The sequence below is a fragment of the Diceros bicornis genome, chromosome X, assembly GCF_020826845.1.
Source record: "Diceros bicornis minor isolate mBicDic1 chromosome X, mDicBic1.mat.cur, whole genome shotgun sequence".
Lineage (NCBI taxonomy): Eukaryota > Metazoa > Chordata > Mammalia > Perissodactyla > Rhinocerotidae > Diceros > Diceros bicornis.
In genome coordinates, this window is record NC_080781.1 from 110,863,005 (window position 1) to 110,888,449 (window position 25,445).

General features: G+C 39.4%; 1 pseudogene; it reads right to left on the reverse strand.

The window, feature by feature from the left end:
• Positions 1-1,884: 1,884 nt before the first annotated feature.
• Positions 1,885-25,102, reverse strand: LOC131400344 (chloride intracellular channel protein 1-like; annotated as a pseudogene).
• Between the last annotated feature and the right edge of the window lie 343 nt (positions 25,103-25,445).

Here is a 25,445-nt window from a genome sequence, read left to right on the forward strand (position 1 = left end):
ATCTCCATACTGTTTTCCATAGTGGCTGCACCAGTTTGCACTCCCACCAGCAGGGTATGAGAGTTGCCTTCTCTCCACATCCTCTCCAACACATGTTGTTTCCTGTCTTGTTAATTATAGCCATTCTGACGGGCGTGAGGTGATATCTCATTGTAGTTTTGATTTGCATTTCCCTGATAGTTAGTGATTTTGAACATCTTTTCATGTGTCTGTTGGCCATCTGTATATCTTCTTTAGAGAAATGTCTGTTCAGGTCTTTTGCCCATTTTTTAATTGGGTTGGTAGTTTTTTTGTCGTTGAGATGCATGAGTTCTTTATATATTTTGGAGATTAAGCCCTTATCAGAAGTATGGTTTGCAAATATCTTCTCCCAATTGTTAGGTTGTCTTTTCGTTTTGTTGATGGTTTCCTTTGCTGTGCAGAAGCTTTTTAGTTTGATGTAGTCCCATTTGTTTATTTTTTCTATTGTTTCTCTTGCCCGGTCAGACGTGGTGTTTGAAAAGATGTTGCTAAGACCGATGTCGAAGAGCGTACTGCCTATGTTTTCTTCTAGAAGTTTCACAGTTTTACAATGTCATAAACCAATGTTACTGCAATAAACAAAACATTAAAAAAAATAAAAGAAAAAGAACAATAACAAGTCTTGTTGAGGATGTGGAGAAATTAGAACCCTCGTATACTGCTGGAGAGAATGTAAAATGGTGAAGCCACTTTGGAAAAACAGTTTGGCAATTCTTCAAAAAGTTAAACATAGAATTTATCATATGACCCAGCAATTCCACTCCTAGATATACATCAAAGATAACCGAAAACAAATGTCCACTCAAAAACACGTATACGAATGTTCATAGCAGCATTACTCATAATAACCAAAAAATGGAAACAAACCAAATGTCCATCAACTGCTGAGTGGATGAACAAAGTGTGGCATATCCATACAATGGAATATCAATCAGCCATAAAAGGAATGAAATACTGATCCATGCTACAGCATGGATGAACCTCAAAACATTATGCTAAGTGAAAGGAGCCAGGCACAAAAGGCCACATGTGTGATTCCATTTACATGACATGTCCAGAACAGGCAAATCCATAAAGACGCAAAATAGATCAGTGGTTACTAGGGGCTGGAAGGAGGGGGAATAGAGAATGACTGCTAATGGGGATGAGGCTATCTATCTACCTATCTATCTTCTCTATCTGTAGAGAGAGAGAAAAATTTCTGGGTCATATGGCAACTTTATGTTTAACTTTTTGAGGAACTGCAGACTGCTTTCCAAAGCAGCTGCGCTATTTTACAGTCCCACCAGCAATGTATTCTGTATTCCAATTTCTCTACATCCTTGTCAACACTTGTTACTGTCCAGTTTTGGAAACCAGAAATGTCTCCAGACATTGCTGAATGTCCTCCAGGGGTCAAAATCACCCCTGATTGAGAACCACTGTTTTAGAGTTTACATCTTTAACATCACAATCTACCTTCAAGTTATATTATACCACTTCATGTATTGTATATGAACCTTACCATAGTATGCTTTCATTTCTCCCCTCTGGGGCTTCATGCTATTGTTATGATACATTTTACTTATACATATGTCATAAGCCCCACAACACATTGTTATCATTTTTATTTAAACCATCAATTATTTCTTTTTTCATTTTGTATTTTATTGCTGAGATACATTATCCTACCCACCCCACCCCACAATAAAAATCTCACCTAAATCCTCCATCATTTCCCTTCATCCCCCCAGCCAGCCCTGCATAAGTGCTCCAGGATTCTCTGCCCACTGACCATTTAGAGTGTGTCCATTGGGTAGCCATGTGGAAACCACCACCCTTTGTGGAGAAAGTGGAGGAGGGCAAGGGAGCTGCAAGAAGGGCCTATTTTAGGGCCTTGGCCACTTGCTTGTACTTGCGCAAGTATCGATGCACTTCCCCAAACACTTCCAGGATGGAGAATCCCCAGTAATTCTTACATACCACCCATACTATGTGGAGATTTGGCAACAGGTTGTGATCAGCCAGAGTGAGCTCATTGCCATCCAGAAACTTCCTCTGACAGATGCCCTCATCCTCAGCACTGGTCTCATCCACTTCTTCTGGGAGAGGGGATGACAAGTAATCGTCTAAAAGTTTCAGGGCTTTCAGAAACCCCTTCTCAAGATTATCATTGAGTGCTGGGTTTGAATTCTTGATGTAGGGAGAAAATTTGGCAAATATGTCCAGCCCAGCTGTGTTGAATTCAGAGTTCAGAGCTGCTAGGTTGGGGTACCTGGGAGGGCACAGCACTGCCTCCAGAAATTCCTCAATCTTGTTGGTATCTGTGTGCATGTTGGTGCCATACAGCCGGAATGGGAGCTGCCCTCCAGGGCACAACTTCTGTACTGTCTTGGTCTGCCTTTTTGTGTCAACGGTGGTGATGTTGAAGGTGACTCCCTTGAACCAGAGTGCTATGAACAGTCTCTGGGAGAAGAGGGCAGTTCCCAATCTTGGCCTCATCACTTTCAGCCTTCAGGAACAATTTGACCTGTGGTTGTTCTTCAGCTATGGCTGTGACCAACAGTCAATTATTTCTTAAAGAGTTTAAATAATAAGAAAAAACTTCTTATATGTTTAATCATGTAGTTACCATTTCCAGGGCTCTTTATTTCTTTGTGTAGATCCAGATTGCCAACTAGTATCATTTTCATTCTGCTTGAAGGATGTCCTTTAACATGTTTTGTAGTGCAGAGCTGCTGGTGATGGTTTCTTTCCATCAGAGGCTGGTGATGGCCTGAAAGTCTTTATTTTGCCTTTGTTTATGAAAAATATTTTGATGAACATACAATTCTTGATTGAAAGTGTTTTCTTTCACTTCTTTAAAGATGTTGCTTGACTGTCTTCTGGCTTGTTCCTTCAAGAAATCTGATGTTGGGGCCGGCCCCATGGCGTAGTGGTTAAGTGCGTGCACTCCTCTGCTGGCGTCCCGGGTTTGGATCCCGGGCACTCACCAAGGCACGGCTTGTCAGGCCATGCTGTGGTGGCGTCCCATATAAAGTTGAGGAAGATAGGCACAGATGTTAACCCAGGGCCAGTCTTCCTCAGCAAAAAGAGGAGGATTGGCATGGATGTTAGCTCAGGGCTGATCTTCCTCACAAAAGAAAAAAAAAAAAAGAAAAGAAATCTGATGTTAATCTTTGTACATAACATACCTTTTTTCCCCTTGCTGTTTGTAAGATTTTCTCTTTATCATTATTTCTAAGCAAACTGATACAATGTGTTTGGTATAGTTTTCATGTTCCTCGTGCTGGGAGTTCATTGATCTTCTTGGATCTGTGGGCTTATAGTTTTTATTAAATTTGAAAATAACTCAGCCATTATATCTTCAAATATTTTTTCAGCTACTACCCCCACCCCATCCTCTCCTTCAGGGACTCCAAATACACATGTATATTGGGTCACTTGAAATTTTCCCACAACTCACCGATATTCTGATCTTTTTTTCAGTCTTTTTCTATCTGTATTTCATTTTTAGTGTTTTCTATCGTTATGTCTTCAAGTTCACTCATCTTTTTCTCTACAATTGGTAATATATCATTAATCCAATACAGTGCTGATTCCATCTCATCAATTGTCATTTTCATTTTTACAAGTTTGATTTGGGTCCTTTTTATATCTTCCATGCCTCTACTTATTATGTTCAATCTCTCCTCTAGTTTATTGAGCATATTCATAAGCTCATACATTTATAATGGCTTTTTAAAAAGATTAGATAATATACAGATTTATGGGAGGTGGTACATGACCTGGCCCACTGGTCAGGGACCTGGAAGGAAAAAGATTGGAAGATTGCAGACAAAAGAGTCTGGGATGTGAAGGAACATGTGGCAATGGTTACATAGTATGTATGAAAATCTTTGTATCACATGTCAGTGCTCACCAGAGAGTGTCTACCATGGAAGAGGTACTAAAAACCCAAATAAACAAAATGATTTGGTCAGTTGACATCAGCCAGACACTTCAACGCTGGCATGTTGAGCACATGAACAAGGTGGCCTTAGGGGCAGAGGTGGAGACTAAATATGAGTCCAACAGCATAGACTCATACTTACCAAGCCTGATCTAGCTTCTGCCATCTCTGAATCTCCAACCTGCCAGTTCATAAGACCAACATGGAGCATCTGGTAGGGCACCATCACTTTAGGTGTCCAACTGACCATTTGGTGACAAGTCGACTACAATGAACCACTTCTATCCTGGACATACCAGCAGTTTGTTTTCACAGCAATGGACACATGTATGGGTTTGCCTTTCTTAACCATAGGGTCCCAGTCAACACTGCTATCTGAGATCTTACAGAGTATTTGATCAATTGGCATGTGATACCACGTGACATTGCATTAGACCAGGGGATGCATTTTACAGCAAAGGAGATACAGAAGTGGGCCTATGATGATGGGATCTACTGGTTCTATACCACATGACATGCCCCAGAAAGTTGATATCCTGACAAAGTAATAGAATTGCCTGCTGAAGAACAGCTGAAGTGCCAACTCAAAGTAAATACTCTGAGGATATGGTCATATTCTCCAGAATACATTATATTCATTGAATCAAGCATGTTTACATGGTGTGTGTCCTCAATAAGAATACATGGGTTCAGGAACAAAGGAGTGGAAGCAGGAATAGCTACTTACATCACTTCCAATGACACATTTTGGGGACTCTGTGTTTGCCATCTTTGCAATTCTGAACTTTCTAGTGTTAGAGGTCCTGGCCCTGAAGGGAGCTCACTCCCTTGTGAAAGCCTGGGCTTTCTCAACCTTGCCACTGATGACATTTGGGCTAGATAATTCTTTGTTGTAGGAGCTGTCCTGTGCACTATAGACATTTAACAGTATCTCTGGCTTCTACCCAGAGATGCCAGTAGCACACTCTTCCTAGCTGTGACAAACAAAAAAAAAGTCTCCAGCTATTGCCACATGTTCCCTGAGGAGCCAGATTGCCCCAAGTTGAGAACCACTGCTCTATCCAATGGATAAAAGAAGATTCATATTGAACTACAATTTGTGGCTGCCACCTGGACATTTTGATCTCCTTGTGTCCAGGGACCAGCACGCAAGAAGAGGAGTCACCATCTTAACTTGGCCAATTGACCCTGATTAGCAGGAGGAGGTAGGGTTACTGTTATACATGGAAACAGGGAGGAATTGTCAGGTGATCAAGTAGTCTCTAAGCAGAAGCAGCTACTAGGTTGGCTTGCTACTCTGTCCGAGATTTGGCCAGTAAAGAGAAAAGCCCAAATTGATACACACAGTTTATTACCTACATAGTAGAAGCAAGATCAGCACAGTGTCAGCTCCCCACATCCCTAAACTCACAGGATGACACTTGAATGATAGGGGTCAGATAACAGACTGATAGATCACTCTGTCGTGGAGGAGCCAATTCTAAACTGCAGCTAAGAGATGTTATAGCCTGCAGCTATACACTAAAGAGGCCAAGATAATCCCATGTCTCACTGGAATCAGGGAGGTAGGTGAAAACCTGATTCATGGCATCCTCCTACAAGATAGGAAAGCTGATGAGAAATAGCCTTGTGACAGCTCCTCACAAGATTGCTGTCTTGCCACGTTCCAGGGAGGATCACAGGGTGTTCTGCCAAAACTTAAGTCAGACGAATTGAGCCTTGCCTATGTGGTCTATGTGGATATATGCAAGGTTGCCAGGGTGCCATGGATGAGCTGTTTCCCTACAGGAACGTGTGTAGAACCCAAGTGCTACTTGAATATTTTTAGGTGCTAACTTTCCCACTATGACTATAAATGGACAGGTACAGCAATTCTGGACTGAGAAGGATATGGTGGTGAGGAGACTCAGGCCCCTCAAGGATGAAGGTCCAGGTCATACCACTAGGTAAGCCATTGAGGCAGCAGAGGTGGTAACTGGAGTGAAAGGAATTTAGAATGGATAGTAGAGGAAAATGATGACTATCAATTGTGAACCCAAGACCAACTTCTGTAGTGTTGGTTGTAGTTTGTAATGCTAACCTCCCTCTTCTAAGTTTCCCCTCAGGAGGAAAGGCCTTCTAGAGTCCTGTAGAATCTGCTCCCCAATATATATATAGAGAAATGTAGCCAAGTGGCACAGGTGTATCGTAGTAGACAAAGAGATACGCTACCCAGATCCGTCTTCAAGGAAGAACTTGCTGCTTAGTTCTGGAAAGGGCAGTCAGCAGACCATATGCAGCTGTCAGCTTCCTCAGAGTGTGCTTCAGCTGCAGAGTCTCACTTTGCCCAAGTTACACCCTTCCTGGGCAGCCCACATCTAGCAACTGAGTGAGTTTGACATGAGACCACTCTGATTGGCAATATTCATTCCAGAGCTCTTTGCTGCATCACCCAAGTCTTTGTTTGGCCATATCATATTTTGGCTTCTCCATTGGCCCAATCCTTTTTAATTTGCCTTTCACAGGTGTTGATCCCTAACAACATCAAGCACCCTAACTCCATTTTAGCATCTGTTTCTGGAGAACCCAAACTGTAACACCAACCACGATGTTCAGATCCAGATTTAGAAGAAACAGTATATCTTGGTATGTCAAAATGTACTCCACATTGTCATTTTAGTGGTATAATTCATAATATTTCTTTATAATCCTTTTTATGTCTGTATGAATCTGTAGTGATGTCTTTTCTCTCATTCCCTATACAGTCACGTGTCACTTAACAATGAAGATACATCCTGAGAAACGCGTTGTTAGGCGATTTCGTCACTGTGCAAACACCATAGAGTGTACTTACACAAACCTAGATGGTATAGCCTACTACACACTTAGGCTCTATGGTACTAATCTTATGGGACCACTGTCATATATGAAGTCCATCGTTGACCAAAATGTCATTATCTGGTGCCTGACTGTATTGGTAATTTGTGTCTTTTTGCCTTTTTTCCTAATGAGTCAGGCTGGAAGTTTATCAATTTCATTGATTTCCTTAAATACCAGCTTTTGATTTCATTGATTTTCCTCTATTGTTTTACTGTTTTCTACTTTATTGATTTCTGTTTTGATTTTTATTGTTTTTTTAATTATTATTTTGGGTTTAATTTGTTCTTATGTTTTTGGTTTCTTAAAGTGGAAGCTTAGGTCATTGAATTGGGACCTTCTTTTCTAATGTAAGCATTTAGTTCTATAAATTTCCAAGTATGTTTAGATTTAAACATGTTTAAATTTCCCTCTAAGTTTATGCTTTAGCAAGAATTCTGATATATTGTGCTTTTATTTTCATTCCTTTCAAAACACTTTCTAATTTCTCTTTTGATTTCTTCCTTGACTCATGAATTATTTAGAAGTGTATTATTTAGTTTCCAAATATTTGAGGATTTCCAGATATCTTTCTGTTATTAATTTCTAGTTTAATTTCACTGAGGTGAGACAACATACTTCATATTATTTAAGTGATTTAAAATATATTAAGATTTGTTTTATAACTCAGAATATTGTCTATTTGGCAAACGATCACTTGAAATATGTATTCTGATGTTTGTGGGTGTAGCATTCTATAAATATCAATTAAGTCAAGTTGATTAATCATACTTTTCAAGTCTTCTGTATGTTTACTGACTTTCTATCTAACTGTTTAATAATTGCTCCATTATTAAGAGAATGGTGTTGAAATCTCTGACCATAATTTGTTTGAATTTGTCTGTTTTTCCTTTCAGTTCTATCAGTTTTTGCTTCATGTATTTTGAACCTCTGATATTAGTTACATAAAGATTTAGGATTGCTATGTTTTTTTTGATAAATTGATCCCTTTATCATTATGAAATGACTTTTGTTTTCCCCTGGTAATATTCTTTTCTCTGCTTCTTACTTTGTTTGAAATTAATGCAGCCATTTCAGCTTTATTTTGATTAGTGTTAGCATGGTGTATTTTTTCCTTTTTTTTTTTGTTGGTTGAGGAAGATTAGCCCTGAGCTAACATCTGTGCCAATCTTCCTCTATTTTGCATGTGGGTGGTCGCCACAGCATGGCTGACAAGTGGTGTATGTCCATGCCCGGGATCCAAACATGTGAACCCGGGCCACCGAAATGGAATGCATGGAACTTAACCACTACGCCCCTGGGCTGGCCCCTTTTTTCTATTCTTATACTTTAGCCAATTTGTGTCTTTACATTTAAGATGGGTTTATTGTAGATCATGCATAGTCGGGTCTTGCTTTTTTTTTTTTTTTATCCTGACAATCTCTACCATTTACTTGAGTTGTTTGAACTATTTATATATAATGTGATTATTGATGTGGTTGTATTTAAACCTACCATCTTGCTGTTTTCTGTTGGTCCCATCTGTTCATTTTCCCCCTTTCTTCTTTTTCTGCCTTCTATTTGAACTAATTGAGTTTTGAAAATAATTCCACTTTATCCCCTTTATTGGCAACTTAGCTATATTGCTTGATTTATTTGCCTGGTTTTTTTTTAAGACATTGCTTTAGGGTTCATAGTAGATATCTTTAACTTATCACTGTCTACCTTCAAGTCATATTACACCACTTCATGTATAGTATAGGAACTTTACAACAATACACTTCCATTTTCATCTTTGTGCTATTATCACACATTTTCTTCTACATATGTTATAAACACCACACTACATTGTTATTATATTTGCTTTAACCAATTACCTTTTTTCTGTTTGCAACATGACTTTTAATAGCTAAATAGTATTATGTACTATTCAGAATATGGATGCATCAAAATGTATTTAATCAATTCCAAATTGTGCATTAAAGTTGTTACCTATTTTTCCCTTGATATTATAAATTATATAACAATGAACATTCTTGTGCTAAAATCTCTTTGCCACATCTGATTATTTCTTCAGGAGAGTTTTTATTGTGGTAAAAAAATATACATAAAATTTACCATCTTAACCACTTTAAGTGTATAGGTTAGTAGTGTTCAGTACATTTACATTGTTGTGAAACAGATGTCCAGAACTTTTACATTTTGCAAATCTGAAACTTTATACCCATTAAACAATTACTCTTTTTCCCCTCGCCCCAGCCCCTGGTAACAACCATTCTACTTTCTGTTTCTATGAATTTAGATACTTCATATAAGTGGAATCATACAGTATTTGTCTTTTTGTGGCTGGCTTATTTCACTTAGCATAATGTCCTTAAGGTTCATCCATATTGTAGCATGTGACAGGATTTCCTTCTTTTTTAAGGCTAAATAATATTTCATCGTATGCATAGACCACGTTTTGTTTATCAATCCATCCATCAATGGACATTTGGGTTGCTTGCATCTCTTGGCTATTGTGAATAGTGCTGCTATGAACATGGGTGTGCAAATCTCTTGGAGACTCTGCTTTCAATTCTCCCCCAGAAGCAGGATTGTTGGATCATATGATAGCTCTATTTTTAATTTTTTGAGGAACCTCAAAACCATATTCCATAGTGGTTGCACCATTTTACAGTCCCACCAACAGTGTGCAAGTATTCCAGTTTCTCCACATCCTTACCTTTACTCGTTATTTTCTGTTTTTGTGATAGTAGCCATGCTAATGCATGTCAGGAGATAGCTTATTGTGGTTTTGGTTTGCATTATCTCATGACAAGTAACATTGAGCATCTTTTCATATACTTGTTGGCCATTTGTACATCATCTTTGGAGAAACTCAAGTCCTTTGCCTATTTTTTAATCAGGTTATTTTTGTTGTTGAATTGTAGGAGTTCTTTATATATTCCAGATATTAACCCTTTATCAAATATATGATTTGCAAATACTTTCTCCCATTCTGTAGGTTGCTTTTTCTCTCTGTTGATTGCATCCTTTGATGTCCAAAAGTTTTTAAGTTTGTTGTAGTTCCATTTGTCTCTTTTTGCTTCTGTTGCGTGTGCTTTCAGTATAATAGCCAAGAAATCATTGCTAAGTCCAATATCATGAAGATTTTCTCCTATGTTTTCTTCTAGGAGTTTTACAGTTGAAGGTCTTATATTTAGGTATTTAATCAATTTTGAGTTAATTTTTGTATAGTGTGTAAGATAAGGTTCCAACTTCATTCTCTTGCATGTGGATATACAGTTTTTTCAACACCATCTGTTGAACTGAGTATCCTTTCCCCATTGAGTGGTCTTAGTATCCTTGTTAAAGATCATCTGACCATATATGAAAGGGTACATTTTTGAGCTCTCTATTCTATTCCCTTGGTCTATTTCTCCGTCTTTATGCCAGTACCACTCTGTTTTGATTATTGTAGCTTTGTATAAGTTTTGAAATCAGGAAGTATGAGTCCTCCAGTTTTGTTCTTTTTCAAGATCATTTTGGCTATTCAGAGTCTCTTGAGATTTCAGATGAATTTTTCTATTTATGCAAAAAAAGCCATTGGGATTTTGATCAGGATTGCATCAAATCTGTAAAATGCTTTGGGTAGTATGGACATTTTAACAATATTAAGTCTTCCAATCCATGAACATAGGATGTCTTTCCACTTATTTGTATCTTCTTTAATTTCTTGCAGCAATTTTTTTTAGTTTTTAGTGTACAAGTCTTTCACCTCCTTGGTTAGGCTTACCCCTAATTATTTTATTCTTTTTTATGCTTTTGTAAATGAAATTGTTTTCTTAAGTTCTTTTTCAATTTGTTTGTTGTAAGTGTATAGAAATGCAACTGATTTTTGCGTGTTGACTTTGTATCCCGCAGCTTTGCTGAATTCATTTATTAGATCTAACATTTTTTGTGTGTGGAGTGTTCAGGGTTTTCTACATATAAGATTATGTCATCTGCAAATGGATAATTTTTCTTCTTCCTTTACAATGTGGATGCCTGTTATTTCTTTTTCTTGCCTAATAGCTCTGGCTAAGGCTTCTGGTACTATGTTGAATAGAAGTGGTGAGAGCAGGCATCCTTGTCTTATTCCTTTGGTATCAGGATAATGCTGGCCTCATAGAATGAGATTGGAATTGTTCCTTCTACTTCAATTTTTGGAAAAGGTTCAGGAGGATTGGTGTTAATTTCTCTTTAAATGTTTGATAGAATTCTCCAGTGAAGCCATCTGGTCCTTTTCATTGTTGGGAGGTTTTTGATTACTGATTCAATCTACTTACTTGTGATTTGTCTGTTCAGATTTTCTATTTCTTCATGATTCAGTCTTGGGAGGTTGTGTGTTTCTAAGAATTTATCCATTTCTTTTAGGTTATACATTTGTTAGTAAACAATTGTTCATTGTACTCTCTTATAATCCTTTTTATTTATGTGGCATTGGTTGTAACATCCACTTCCACTTCTGATCTTAGTTACTTGAGTCTTCTCTCTTTTTTTCTTAGTTAATCTAGTTAAGGGTTTGTCAATTTTGCTGATCTTTTCAAAAAGCCAACTCTTGATTTCATTGATTTTATTTATTGTTTCTCTATTCTCTATTTTGTTTACCTCTGCTCTATTCTTTGTCATTTCCTTATTTATGCTAGCTTTGGATTTAGTTTGTTCTTCTTTTTTCTAGTTTCTTGGGGTGTAAAGTTAGGTTATTGATTTGAGACCTTTCTTCTTTTTTAATGTACACAAATACAGTTATAGAGAGTATCTTTATGACATTTATTTTAATTTTTTTGTCAATCAGCTCACAGATCTATGTTTCTTTAGGGTTGATGTCTAGATGTTTTTTTTTTTGTTCCTTTGATTGGGCCATGTTTCCTTATTTCTTTATATACCTTATAATTTTTTTGCTGGGATTTGGGCTTTTGAAAAACAACCACCTCTCCCAATCTTTGAGTGCTGGCTTCTCACAGGGGAAGATCTTCACCAATTATCCCTGCTGGAGGTTCTAGGACCTCTCAAACCTTTTCTGATCTCTTGCTCCCTCAGGTGTCTGCCTGCAGAACTACAGCTCTAATATGCTTCTCTCCTCTCTTTTCAGTGACTTCCAAACTCTAGTGCTGGTCCCATCAGTGTTCTGAGTCAGGCAAGACAAACTAGACACTCTGGCAGTCCCAGACAAGCCAGAATGTTGGACACATGGTCCATTCTTTTGATTCCTTCTGGAGGGAAGAGCTCCAGTATGAAGGGTTTCCTCCTGGTTCCTCTGCACTATGCTGCAAAGGGGGAGTGGTGTGAATGGGTGCACTAAATGCCACAAATTTTCCTACCCCTTTCACTGAAATCCTTGGTTTTACAATGGCCTAGGTGCTGTAGATTCTCAACTGGTCTCTGGAGTTCTCACAGAGGTATTCTGGTCGGTATACTGTTGTTGATTCAGTATCTCTGTCGGGGAAGGAGAGCCTGTAGCTTCCTAGTCCACCATCCTGTTCTCATTGCCCATTTTTTAATCAGGGTGTTTTTTTTAATCATTGAGTTGTAGGAGTTCATTATATACTCTGGATATTAACCCTTTATCAGATATATGATTTGTAAGTATTTCCTCCCTTTCCATGTGGTTCATTTTCACTCTGTTGATTGTGTCTTTTCATGCACAAAAGTTTTTAGTTTCGAGGTAGTGCAACTTAATTTTTTATTGTGCTGCCTGCATTTTTGGTGTCACATCCAAGAAATCATTGCCAAATTCCTTCTTTTACTTTTAAACTGTTTGTGTTTTTATATTTTAAAGTGTGTTTCTTGTAGGTAACTTATAGTTGGGTCTTGCTTTTAAATCCACTCTCTGATAATCTCTGATTTAATTGGGGTGCAGTATCAATGGTATATTTGCCCCATCTATTCTTTGTTTCCTTTTTCACCTTTTTCTGCCTTATTTTTGATTAATTGCATATTGTTTATGATTTCACTTTTTCACTTTTGTTGGTTTATTAGCATTAGCTTTCTGTTTTGTTATTTTAGGGTTGCTTCAAAGTTTATAGTATATATTTTTAAGTTATCACAGTCTACCTTAATGTGACATTACACCATTTTATATATTGTATGAGTATCTCACAATAGTACATTTCCATTTTTCCTCTCATAGCCTTTGTGTTATTATTGTCATGCATTTTACTTTTACATATATTATAAACCCTACACTACATTGTTAATATTATTTTAGCAGTTAATTTTATTTTAAAGAGATTTAAATAATAAGAAAAAAATCATATATACCCTTGTTGTAACCATTTCCAGTGTTCTCTATTCCTTTGTGTAAATCTATATTTCCATCTATCATTTTCTTTCTGCCTGAAGGAATTCCTTTAACACTTCTTATAGTATGGGCCTGCTAATAATGCATTATTTCAGCTTTTGTATATCTGAATAAGTGTTTATTTCACCTTCTTTCTTGATATTCTCACTGGGTATAGAATTCCAATGATCATTTTTTTATCTCAGTACTTTAAAAATTTTGCTGCCCTGTCATCTCACATTATTTCTGATATGAAATCTACTGTCCTTTTACGTAACATATGTTTTCTTCTGGTTGCTTTTAAGATTTTTCTCTGTCACTCATTGTGAGCAATTTAATCATGATATGCCTTGGTATACTGTTATTCAATTTTTTTTGTGTGTGCTTGAGATTCTTTGAGTTTCTTGGATCTGTGGATTTATAGTTTTCATGAAATTTGGGGAAATTTTCAACTATTTTCTGTACTTCCCTCCTTTGGGAACTCCAGTTGCACAAATATAGCTTTCCCACAGCTCGTTCATTTCTTTGGATGCTTTTTTTTCTGAGTGTGTTATTTTGGATAGTTTTCATTGCTTAATCTTCATTCATTTCTTTGGATGCTTTTTCTTCTGAGTGTGTTATTTTGGATAGTTTCCATTGCTTCATCTTCAAGTTTACTATTTTTTTCTGCAATGTCTAATTTGCTGTTAATCTCATCCAGTATATTTTTATTTCAAATTGCATAGTTCTCATCATTAGAGATTTGATTTCTGTCTTTTTATATTGTCCACATCTTTACTTAAATTTTTGAACATATGGAGTATAGTTATAACTGTCTTAATGTCCTTGTCTGCTAATTCCAACATCTGTGTTACTTTTGGATTGCTTTTGATTGGTTGATTTTTCACCTCATTATGAGTTACGTTATCCTGCTTCTTTGGGTGCCTAGTAATTTTTATTGGGTGCCCAACATTGTGGATTTTAACTTGTTGGATACTGGTTGTTTTTGTCATCCTATAAATGTTATTGAGCTTTTTTCTCAGACACAGTTAAGTTACATGGAAACAGTTCGGTCCTCTAGGATCTTGCTTTTATGATATTTTAGGTGGATTGAGAAATGTGTTCAGTCTGAGTCTAAATATCCTCCACTACCGAGGCAAGAACCTCAGTACTGTACCCAATGTTCCATGAATTATGAGGTTTTACCAGTCTGGCTAAAGGGAACAGTCACTATTTCCAGCTCTATTTGTGTTCCAATCCTTTTGTGTGGTTAATTCTTTAGCCTTGGGTAGTTTCCTCACATGTGTGCACCCATCAGTACTCAAGGGGACCCTCTGCAGGTCTCTGGGTGAAGTTCTCTCTATATATGCATCTCTCCTATCTAGCACTCTGTCTTACAAACTCTACCCGCCTTAGTCTCCTCAGATTCTCCACTCCATCTCGTCAACTCATGGAGTTTTCAGGTTCCACCTGGGTTCCCTCTCCCTATGCCATTGGCCTGGAAACTCTCGCCAAACAGTATGCTGAGCAAATATGAGGCTCCCCTCATTTGTTTTCCATTTCTCAGGGATCACTGTCCTTCATTACTTGATGTCCCATGACTTGAAAACTGTTATTTCATATCATTTGTCCATTAAATTTTTTTTTTTCTGGTGGGAGAGTAAATCCAGTCTCTAGTATACCGTCTTGGCTAGTAGTGGAAATCTACCTCTTCTTTTGTTAAGTTTTATTTCAAAGCGTGTCAGTTAGGCTTCAATCAAAGTAGCAGAATTACTGTGTGTGTGCACGTGTGTGTAATTTTTAAGAGCTTTGTTACAGAGATTTTATCTTACACAATTGTGGGAACTGGTTAAGAAGTCTCTGTAAGGCTGTTGTCTTCACATCTGATGCTGGAAATTGAAATCCACAGTGCCTATAGTCAGGAAAGCAAGATGGACATAGATGTAAAGTGGGAGAGAATAAAAACAAACTGGAACCCATGAGCATGAGCTGGTGCCACCAAGGACTGAAACCTGTCAGTTCTTGTTTCCTCTGACCTTGATGGAATGGGTATCATGCAGAGATCAAGACACTTTGTCACAGAATTAAACTCACACACCTGGCGCAGGAGTCAGAGGAGCTAAAGGATGATCCAGGGGAAGGTGGAACAGTTCTAAAACTAGCTGCTACCTTGTGCCAATGAGGTGAGTCAGCAGAAAAGCAGCAACGTGTTCAAGGTATAAAATGGCTACTGCATCACTTCTGTCTGCCAAGTCTCCCACAAAAATCTCTCTTGTGTCCCACCTTAACTAGACATATAAAGGAAAGAAAATTCTGGGAAATGTAGCTGAACTTAAAGAAATTTACTCATTACAAACCTACCACATGAAGTATTTCGTAATTTAAGTCACTCTAGTGAATGAAATAGTTCCCCCATTTCTATTTATTCCTACTATACAGAAAATCTATTTTTTATATTTACTTTGTATTCAGCAACTTTCACAATGTCATTAATTGTATTGGTATTTGTTAGTGTCTCTTGGATTTTCTGGGTATACACTCACAACAGAAAAAGTTATGATTCTTTTTTTCAATATTTATTATGCTGAATCATTTTCTTCCTTTATTGCATTTATTGAAATATCCAAGAATATGTGAAATAATAATTGTAATAGCATTCCTGTGTAATTCCTGATTATCTTGGAAATGTCTTCAGTGTTTCACTCTTTGGGATGATATTTGTTGTTATTTTTTAGTAAGGAGTATTTAGGTAGGTGCTTTCTACTCCTCTTTTACCTTGTGTTTTTATTAGGGATAGTTACTGAATTTTATGAAAGCATTTAAAGTGTATTATTAATATATCCTATAATATTCTGCTTTAATTCATTTTGTTATGAATTACAATGATAGATATATTTATATTGAGCCACCTTTGTATTCCCTGAATATATCCAAAATGGTAATAATTGATTAAATCTTCGACATTGTATCAGTTCAGAATTATTTTGGCTGCAAGTAACAGACAGCCTAGCTAAAAATATCCTCAACCACAAAGACATTGAATTATTCAGCAACACTAGAAGTTTGGAGCAGGTGGTTCCAAGGTCTTTTTAGAGGTTGAATAACATCATCAAGGACCCAAGCTCTCACACTTTTCCATACTGCCATCAGAAGTATATTGTAGTAGAGTCTGATTCTCTTTTTCAATGTTTGACTGCTGACAGCTTTTAAGCTTCACCCTCCCTTTTCCCTTAGTACCCCACATCTTGGCAAGCTGATAAGAAAACCTGGGTTCTCCTTCCTTTGGCACCAGCCATAGATTCAAACCACACAGGCCCTATCCCATGCACAGGAACCTTCATCCCAGCCCACTCCTCAGCCACCATAAAAATCCCAAGCCATCTTCTTTCCTTGCTCTCTCAAGCCATTTTCAGATCAGTTTGAGATACTTGCCCTGGTTGCCCCAGAAAGCCTCATTATGTAAGTAATAAACCTTTCATATCCTCTAGATATATGTCAGTCTTGACATTCAAACCAAATTTTGGGTGAGAGTCCATCCTGTTTCTGTAGCGTGTCCACAATTGGTACTGTGAGCAGGATGCTGAGACACTGACCACCACCACAAGGGTCTGTCTTCTCTTGCTTTGACTTGCTAACTGACTCTACTTCCTCCTGGCTAGCTTGCCCTTTGAGTAGTGCTGCTTTGTGCTGCATTTGCTGAGTTCTACTGAGCCACTGTTATAGATTTAACTGACCTAACTCAGAAGTTTCAATAATTAATTGGTATTTAGGGACAGGAGTATGGGATCAGGGCTCTCCTTAAAGTGACCCTGGGTTGTGTGTCTTGGCCCAAACCTATCTGTGTGTCTTAGAATGAATCATCTGTCTTGATTCCAGCATAAGCTGTGACTAATGCTAGGCTCAGGGGAAAGATCTTACCCTGAGACCGTTTGGTTGTGTGCCTCAACCAGGCATTGGCTACTGTTCTATAGAGCACTCATGGGAAAGACTATTCCCTGTACAATATATAAGCCCATTGGGTGGTTGCTCATGTGGAGGAATATCAGTCACTATTTGAAAAGTAGTTATTTGAATATTTTAATTATTGAATCCACATTCCTAAAGACAGAGGGCTCACTAGGATTCTACAAAATGCCTTTATTGCTGTTGCTATTGTTGTTGCTGCTGCTGCCTAAGCCTCAACAAAGATACCGATCCTCACGGTTATAGCAAAAATAACCCTGCTGGCACAGTGAAGGTGTATATTCAAACTCAACTTAAGCCTGAGGTCCTTAAGCGGTATAAAGCAACCATTGCCTTGGGAGAGGCCCTAACACTGATGATACTTATCTGAGGCTCTCTGGAGGAAGAAATTTATAAATATGAGCAGGGTAGAGAGAACTTCCCCAAAGTATATCAAGTAATCACAAAAAAAGGGAAGAAAAGACAGAAAGCCAGGAAGGAAAGAAAGAAGAAAGGAAGAGAGGAAGGGAGGGAGGAATCTGGATACCGGGGAGGAAACAAAATAATGAAACAGAGGTCCACAACTTGACCCAATTGGAAATCCAAAATTTACTAAAAGAATTTATAAAACAAAAAGATGAAAGTGTACTGATTTGCTTTTGTACCTCTACAACATAGCTTCTGAATTAACTTTAATATCTGCTGAAATGTACCAATTGGCAAACCTTAATGGCCTTAATCAACACTTGGGCTCAAATTACAGTAATACCTGAGGATTCTTCTCAATTTGAATAATATAACCCTTATAATCTTAGAGGAGTTACTGTAACATAAAATAGAGGACAAACAGTTATGCCTCACCTTAACTATCAGAACAATAGCCTTGTCTAAATTCCCCATGATGGTAGCACCCCCCTAAAGTATCCTGTAGTGGGGTCACAGACGCTCTGACCCAATGAGTAATAAATTAAAATTAAATCTTCAGCACTTACAAATTGGCTTTAAAAAATGGGACCACATGGACCTTCTCCCCTCCCTGTCCCTGTTAAAATGGTTAATAAGGTCCAATGTAAATTTATATAGGGCCTTCAAGGATTGAAACCCCTTATACAAGACCTATTTAGGGAAGGAGTGATTGTGACCACTGCTCCTCCATTTAACAATGCAATTTGGCTGGTTCTTAAACTTGGAAAGAATGAATGGCGCCTTGCGGTAGATTATTGCAGCCTCAGTGCTGTGGTCCCATTCATTAAGGCTTCCATACTCAAAATTGTTGAAATTACTGACTGCATCCCATCAGCAAGTGGTAAATATTTTTCTATAATAGGTTGGCTAATATTTTCCGTTCAGTGCCTATTTCAATAGGCTCTCACTCACAGTTTGCCTTCACCTCCTAAGGGACATGATACACCTTTACCTGGCTATCTATGGAGTACTTTAACAGCCTTGCCACGGCACACGACCTTTGCAGACACTATCTTAATGGCATCCAGCTTTCTCCAGGGGCACCACCATATCTCCAGATATGGTGTTATATTCATGACATCTTCCTCTGAGGATATTCATTTGGCTTATTCAGGACATACAAATACTCCCAAGTGAGCTCAAAAAACAGGATGGGCCATTGCCTCACACATAGTGCAAGACCCCACCACCTCTGTAAATTCCTGAAAATTATTTGGTAAACCGAGGGTCCCTCCATACCTAACACTGTCAAGAAACAGCTATTGACCCTCTCAACTCCCACAATGTTAAAACAACCCCAACATCTTTTAGGCCTTTTATGTTCTGGAAGCAACATATTTCTCATTTACAAATTTTATTTAAGCCCATGTACACAGTTATTTGCAAATCAGCCCACCTTGAATGGAGCCCCTTCCAACAAAAGGCTCTAGGTTCTGTCAAAATTGCAATACAACAGCCACTCTTGTTAGTGCCCCTCCACCAGACTCTTTTCATGGTAGAAGCTTCAGCAACCTTCTCTCATGCCTCCTGGAATCTCTGGACTACACATAATGTCCATAAGTTACCTATGGGCTTCTTGTGCCAAAAAAACTCTGCCCTCCTCAGCCCTATGCTGTATGCCATTTAGAGCAGCAATTGCTGGCTACATACTGGGCTTTCCTGAAAACAGAGGTCCTATAGGCCCTGAGCCCATGTCTCTCCACATCCAGCAGCCCACTATGCATTTGGTCATGGGAGCAGCACCCTACAAGCTTGCCATGGCCACCAAGGTCTCCTTTGCTACAGAATAGAACCAAACCTAAGCCCTCTGGCATATCCCATCTGCAGGAGGGGTGACCTCCCCTGTCCTCAGTTCCTTGCCAGATGTCATAGTGCTGAGAGGAGGTCACCCCTCTACCAAACCCCTTGGCTACCTGAGGAGCCCCTTGGGATCAACTGAGTGAACAGCAGTGGAAGTGGGCACATTTAACAGATGATGTTGTCACCATCACGTGACTGAAGTTCACTGGAGAGCTACTTCTTTTCATCCCTTAACCAGGACATCCCTGATGAAAAGGATGAGATCTAAGGATCAACACAATTGACCAACTTCAGGCACGCATCTTAGCACTGTTTTCCCTGGCCAAAAATCAGTCCCATCTGTACCATTTCACAAACTCTTAGGCTGTTGCTGATGGTCTGGCTCTCCAGTCCAGCCAATGGCAGCAACAATAATTCCTTGTCCAAGGTTTCCCCCTTTGGTGTAAAGAACTCTTGCCTCATAGATACCCCAAATATAAATCAAGATCACACATGCACACATGCCACATATACTGAAACCATAATACAAGGCCTTACCAAGACACTCTTTAGCCCCTTTAGAGTTCCAGACATTACTGATAGTGACCAAGGCATTCATTTCACTTCTTGGAATAACCAATACTGGGCTCTTGAATAGGGGATTCAATGGAACTTTCATCTTCTTTACAGGCTACAGGCTAGAGGCCTCATGGAGTGACATAATAGCTTATTTAAACCAGTTCAAATTCAATTAAATTAAGCATGGTACACTTTTGTTGTCACAAAAACATCAGGGGTAAATTACAATGAAGAGCCTGACTCCATTTTTTGATGTTTAACTGCTGGCAGCTTTTAAGCCTCAACCTTCACTCTCCCCTTGTGTCCCACATCTGGGCAAGCTAATAAAAAAGCCTGAGTGCTTCCTCCTTTGGTGCCAGCAGGAGTTTCAAACCACACAAGCTCCTGCCCACACACAAGAACTGTCACCCCAGTCCCAAACTTAACTACAGTTAAAATTCCAAGCCAGTCTCCTTTCCTTGCTCTCTCAAACCATTTTTGGACCAACTTGGGAGGCCTGGCTGTTCTCTCCAGAAAGCTCCATTACATAAGTAATAAACATTTTTATACCCTCTTAGTGTGTATGTAGTGTCATCAGTCTTGACGTCTGACCCAAATTTTGGGTGGAGGCTGACCCTGTTTCTGCATGATGGTCACAACATATGCCTGCCACGTCTCCCCTCATGGTCTCAAGGTAACTACTGCAACTCCAAACACATCCTAATCCCAGCATCCCAAAGACGAGGGCTCATGGTGAAAGGTTTTCACTTCATTGGTCCTCTATCTAATCACAAAGGAAAATCTTTCCCTGAAACCTCAAGCAAATTTCCTGATATGTCTCCTTTACCAGCACAAGGTTACATGCCCACCTCTAAACCAATCACTGACAAAGGGGAAAGAGATTGGCTGAGACCAATCATGAGAACTGCCCAGGGCTTGACACAACACTGTCTAAGCAATGTAAAGGTTCTGTTAGCAAGGAAAAGAGTAGGATTTGCTGTTGGTTATTAACCAACAATATCTGCCACGGGAATGTTGATACAGTCCCTTATGAGATATTTTCTGTAGAATTTTTGCAGATGGGTCAGTATATTTGGTACTATATTATTTTGTACACTATTTTTCTGATTGGCTATTAAAGTGTCATCGGCTTCACAAAATGAACTGGGGAACTGTGGCCATATTTTTCTATGGTGTGGAATATACATCTTTAACTTACAATATAAATTTTTAACTTATAATATACTTTTATTTATTTATTTTTTGAGGAAGATTGGCCCTGAGCTAACATCTGTTGCCAATCTTCCTCCTTTTTTCCTTTTTTTTTCTCCCCAAAGCCCCAGTAGATAGTTGTATGTCATAGTTGTACGTCCTTCTAGTTGCTCTATGTGGGACGCCACCTCAGCATGGCTTGACGAATGTTGCATAGGTCCACGCCCAGGATGCGAGCTGGCGAGCCCCAGGCCGCCGAAGTGGAGCACGCGAACTTAACTGCTACGCCACCAGGCCAGCCCCTCTAATATACTTTTAAGAGTTATTACACTCTTTCATGTATAATGCAAGAATCTCACAACAAGGAATTGCTCTTGGATATTAACCAAAAGTAACATAGAAATGTTGGTACAATCTCTTGGCAGCTATATTTATAAATGAGATGGGTCAATAGCATTCTTTTTGGTAATATATTTTTCTCATTGGTATTATTTATAATGGCCATACAAAATGATATGGGGAGATTTTCATATCTTTCTATGACTGAAATGGCATATATCATAATTATCTGATTTTAAAGGTCAAATAGGAATCAGCATGGAATCATTTCTGTGCTTTTAATAACTGACTATACTAGAACTATGCTTCTATAAGTTGGAGTGCCCCAGGACTCAGTCCTCTGTTTTCTCCTCCTCTCTCTTCCTAGAGGATCTCATTCAAATCCATGGTTGTTACATACCATCAATTCACTATTGATTTCCAAATTTATATTTCCAACCCAATTTCTCCCCTGTGCCCCAGATCTGTATATCCCAGAAGGCCTACCTGATACCTCCACCCTGGTCACTAAGAGCCATCATAAATCACATCTCTGAAGCAGTACTCTTGCTTTTTCCTTTCTTTGCCCGGTCTTCTCCATCTCAGAAATGGTACCACTATCCACCCACTTGCTCAAGCCTAAAAACTAGGGGTCATCTTTGTCTCCTTTCTTTCTCTCAGTCTTTACAATCCCTATCCAAGCAATCTATAATACCTGTCAATTTTACTTTCAAAATATATTCTCGGGCCGGCCCCGTGGCTTAGCGGTTAAGTGCGCACGCTCCACTACTGGTGGCCTGGGTTCGGATCCCGGGCGCGTGCTGACGCACCGCTTCTCCAGCCACGCTGAGGCCGCATCCCACATACAGCAACTAGAAGGATGTGCAACTATGACATACAACTATCTACTGGGGCTTTGGGGGTAAAAAGGAGGAGGATTGGCAATAGATGTTAGCTCAGGGCTGGTCTTCCTCAGCAAAAAGGAGGATTAGCATGGATGTTAGCTCAAGGCTGATCTTCCGCACACAAAAAAATTATATATATATATATATATATATATATATATATATATTCTCAATCTCTCTCCCTGTGTCCTTATCCCCTAACACCATTTCAGACTAAGCCAAATCATGATCACTTCTTACTTGGTCAACTGCAACAGCTTCCAAACTGCTCTCTCTATTTATACGCTTGATCCCATATAATCTCTATTCTATGCAACATCCAGAGTAAAACTTTTCAGATCTGATGACACTACCAGTAGAAACACTACAATGTTGCCCCCTCATACCTAGAATAAAGTTCAGTCTTCTTAATATTGCTTCTGAGGACATACAAGATGACACTTTTGTCTGTTTTCATCATCTCATTCCACTCTCTTCCTAACTTACCATGCTCTCGCCACACAGGGATCTTTTCTATTCCTTGAAGATTTGAAGCTTTTCTACACCAAGACTTTGCCACTGAAGTTCTGGGTCTCAGCTCAAATGTCACCTTCTCATAGAGACCTTCCCTAAACTCCTTTTTTACAGGGGAGAATCTCAAACCCCTATGTAGTCCCTATCTCTCACATCAACTTATATATTAACTTGATAGCACATACCAAAATTTATAATTACCTTGCTTATTTATTTACTTTTTCTCATTTATTTTTCCACCAGTGGCATGAGAGCTGGGAACTTTTCAATATTTTTCACCACTTTTTGTCAAATGAACCTACTACGTGTTCAGTAACTATCTATCAAAGGAAGAAAAATGTATGAATCTGATGATTAAGAGAGAAGCCTAAGTTAGAAATACAGACTCGTGATAGAGGTAGTATTTAAAATTATGGGAGTGAATAAGCTCATCCAAGGAGAGCATATAGAATGAAAAGAGGAGGGGTCTGAAGATAAAACTGGGAAAACACCAACTTTGGGGCTGTGGGCAGAAGAAGAACAAGCAGTTCAAAGAAACTGAGAAAGATAAGCCAGAGGGATAGGAGGAACATCAATAGAATTTGATGTCACAGAAACCAAGACAGGATGGAGGATCAAAGAGGGAGTGGTCAACAGAATCAAACTCTATTGAAAAATCATGTGAAAACTAACTTTCAAAGTATCCGTTCACTTTCATACTGAGGTAGGGACTGTTGGTGACCTTATCAGATAATTTTTACTAAAGTTTTGGGAGGTGAAAACCAAAGTGCGGCAGATTGAATGGCAAAGGGAGTGCAATGAAGTGGACATAGTGTACAGTATTCTGCAATGAGAAGAGAGAAAGGCCAGGACATAGGGTAGAGGAAGTATATTATTTTAAGCACAGAGAAAACTTCAACAGGTTTTCTATATGGGAGAAAAATATCCTGTAGCACAGGAGAGGAGAGAGATGCAGGAAATACAGGAGGAATAAGATGTATTAAAGTCCCAGAGGAAATGGAGTAGGAAGTACTGGGATCTAAAGCATGAAGATAACGTTTACCAAGGAAAGCCAAAGGACTTCATGGCTCAATCACTTAATTTTCTTTTTTTTTCCCCCAAAACCCCAGTACCTAGTTGCGTATCCTAGTTGCAAGCCGTTCTAGTTCTTGTATGTGAGCCGCCACCACAGCATGGCAACTGACAGACAGGTGGTGTGGTTCCGCAACAGGGAAGCAAACCCCGGGGCCCATGTGGTGAGCACCGAACTTTAACCACCAGGCCATCAGGGCTGGCTCAATCACTTGATTTTCTTTTCTTTTTTTTTTTTTGGTGAGGAAGATTAGCCCTGAGCTACCATCTGTTGCCAATCCTCTTTTTGCTGAGGAAGACCAGCCCTGGGCTAACATCTGTGCCCATCTTCTTCTACTTTATATGGAAGGCTGCCACAGCATGACTTGACAAGCTGTGTGTAGGTCCGTGACCCAGGATCTGAACCTGCAAAACAGAGCGTGTGAACTTAATGCTACGCCACCCGGGCTGGCCCCAATCACTTCATTTTCTTGATGAAAGGAACGCTAAAGTCATGTGCTTAGGATGAGGGGGGAAGAGTGCAGATACCTTGAGACTGTATAGCGTGAAAATTAATAAACAGAAACCTTATTTAAAATGGAATCGGAAGGCCAGAAGGGGGAGCTCCCACGCCCTATCAGATTGCAGAGCCCAATAGGAAGACGAAAGTTTTCCTCTTCTTGCCTAGCAACAGCTCAGCTAATGAGAGACTGTCACAACTCAGCCAATGAAAAGCCATTACACTTCTTGAACTCCCAGTCTTCTCCAATGGACTTTTTGTTTACAATAACCCTCCCAATTTCCTATTCCCCTCTATAAAAGAGTTTCTCCTTTCCTTGTTGCTCAGGATTTGCACTGGCTCACCCTGGTTGCAGACCTCAAATTGCAGTTCTTTGCTAATTGGAATAAACCCATTTTTGCTGGAGAAATAACTGGCTATTTGTTTAAGGTCAACAATAGAAAGTTTGATAGAGTAATTGCGAGTTACGGGAGAGGGAGCTGAACCAAATAGAGTCCACCCATGCATCCTCTCATTGGTCTCCCAGGTTAGAAATTCGTTCCACGCGTCTGGGTGTTTTCCTTCAGAAGCTTTTGGAAACAAGAGTTATCTCTGGGCTAAGTGCAGTCCCCAGCACACTCACTCAGCCAGCCTGCCCTGTAGGAGGCGTTGTTCCAAGGAAAGTAGGTCCCAGGCAGAGCCCAGTGCAGCCTCCCAACTTGCCCGCTGAGCAGGGGGCGCTTTGCCCAGAGAGGTTTGTCCCAGTACGCTTTGCGGCGTAACCCAGTGCCCATATCTCTGACGTGTTACCCCGTCGCCCCAGTAGGGATTGGTGTGGTAAGTTAGGGGTCGGTGTGGTAAATGAATCGGCTTCACTCTGTTAGGAGAACGAGTAGGTGAGAGAGAAAGGAGGCCGAAGAGGAGGCCAGGACTGGGCAAGGACTGAAGTAGGACTGAGCCAAGAGGTGAGAGACGGATAAGTTGGCGGCCACCACTTACAACAGCAGCGGCGGCAGGTCTGCTGACTAGGCCACAGCGGCCATGGCCTTGGACTTAGGGGACCACAAGAGCGGTTTCCACCACAGAGAGGTAGTCATGTTTATCAACGAAGAGGTGCTCAATAACGGCGGTGGCCCA